Source organism: Cryptomeria japonica, chromosome 9, assembly GCF_030272615.1.
Source record: "Cryptomeria japonica chromosome 9, Sugi_1.0, whole genome shotgun sequence".
In the NCBI taxonomy this organism is placed as follows: Eukaryota; Viridiplantae; Streptophyta; class Pinopsida; order Cupressales; family Cupressaceae; genus Cryptomeria; species Cryptomeria japonica.
In genome coordinates, this window is record NC_081413.1 from 80,934,342 (window position 1) to 80,936,808 (window position 2,467).

Genomic DNA, 2,467 nt, shown 5'->3' on the forward strand with positions numbered 1-2,467 from the left:
TTGATGACACCTAGAAACACCTCAAATAGAACTCGGGCCATGTGCTACTCCCGTACCACCCTCACCATCTCATCGAGGAGGACCCATAATACCACCACTCCTCTGAAGCCTCTGTGATCAGTCTTATCTTGCTCACCACATTTGAGAGTAGCTCATCACTTGCTGACTAACTGACACAACCTACTCGTATAATCCCTGCCAGTAGTCAATCTCTACCCCTACCCACCACATCTCCCTCAACACCTCCCCCGTCAGACCTGTCCTTGTGCTCCCTCCAAAATGTGAACTCTACCCTATAGCTCTCTCACTCTAACCACCAAATAATCTCGCTGTCGCATAACTATAGTCAACTCAACCTCCCATGCAAAAAGTTAGACATCCCTGGCTGCAATCTCTGCCTCTCTATCCTCTAACTCTTGTCGCTCGCATCTGCAACTATAATATCATAAAATCTTGTAGGTCTCCCTCTCCCCCACCTATGGCTCCCTTTCCCATCTCCATAAGCTCCTCTCCACCACCTGCGGCTCCCTCTCCCATCTCCATCACGTCATCACCACCCTCTCCCCCACCAACATCTCTCCCTCCTACTCTCATTGCTCCCTATATCAACAGACCCTGTGACAAATGTAAAGGCTGCCCACCTCTGCCTCTCCTCTATAACCGTCGTCCTCCTCAATGTCTACCTCCAAATCTAGCTCCACCTCTACCCTATTTCTACTCAAGGAAATATGTATGGTGAGTATCTTGGGAGCAAAACCATCTATGCTCTTGCACTAAACTTTTCACAAATATCCTCAATCAAGTATCTTCGGGTCTCAACATATAATCGATTTGCAATCCTAGAATACAACAAGCATTTATCACAATGACCTAGTCTCAACAGGGATGCTATGATTCACCAAAACAACCAATCAATCAATCAACACAGGCATCATGAGATATATTATCTAACATTGGGGCATTTTATCACAATCACACTACTCTACTAACAATAGCACTATTACTATGATACAAACGCACTATAACAACAATAGCACTACAAAAGCTATACCATCGCACTATTTATAGCAAAATCGCCATAACACCTACACAAAAATGCTAAACTACAACAACGCTATATCTAGGCTACAACAGTGCTATACAAACAAACGTGCTAAAACATCTATGCAATAGTGCCATTGCAGCACCATATCGGTAAGCTTTAGATGACAAAAGTGCTAAAAAACAGGTTTAGCGCTATTGTCTTACTTGGAATTTGACACTTGAAAAAACATGATAAAAATTCATCAAAAAAAAAATTCAAGATTTGCATACAGTTGGTCCATAGTCCTCTGGCCGCTGGTATTGACGGATCCACTCTAGCCAGTGATCTTCTATAGGCACGACCATGATGACTGTTGCTCACTCCTTCACCAAAGGTCACTATCAGAGCTCCAGACTACCTAAGAGATAGGTGCAAATGAGATAGTTTTACCCCTTCCCCTCCAAATAATCCCCCCCCCCCAACCCTAACCCTACTTCACCCTGCTCACTGCTGTGGTCCCTGTGAACTTCAGAAGCCTCTCATTTCTCTGTATTAACTCCATTTTCTCCCATTCTTTCACCATTATTTCTAATTTATTATATTCTACCTCCCCCCAACTTCTTTCTCTTTTTCGAGAGATTGCTCGATTTTTTGAATTGTTTTGGCCCATTCCTCGAGGGAGCATACCACCCACTAAATTAACATTTTGGGGGCATATTTCTCATACCTATCTTTCTTTCTTTGAAACGATGTGATAAACCATACTGTCTCAAAGAGGGGCAAATGTAGACACATAAATTTGTCCACTTAATTAAATGAATATTTAGTATTTATTTTATTATTTAACTATCAGTCAACAATTAATTAAATTGATATTAATTAATTCATCCTTAAACCTCTTCTTCTATTAACTAAATAAATTATTTAGTTTATTTAAATTAATTCATTAAACCACACTCCAACAATTAAATAAAATGAATAAAGCATATTTGTTTAATTTAACCCATTTCCTCATTTAAATAAATAAATAAATATTTATTTAAATCTCTAAACTCCCCCCCCCACTTGCATTCTCCTACAAATGCAAGTCGCACAATTTTAGTTGAAATAAATGAATTTTATTTTAATAAAAATATTGTTTTCTCTCACCCACAAAATCCACTTGCATCCTAAACCCCTTCTAGATTCTTCTAATCCATTCCAAATTAGCGTAATCCTATCCCCTAATTATTTTCACAATCCTAAGCAAAGAGAAGTCACTTCTCAAAGCCTCCAAAATCTTTGAAAAGCATTAAAGGCTTTTATTCTCCAACAAGTTAACCCCCAAAGTCTTCCAAACCATTTATGACTCTTACATAACCATTAATGGTTAAACCCAACTCACCCACATGGTTAGAGAGTTTCCCTCTAACTCAATCCTCATTCAACTCATGGGTCTCTTCA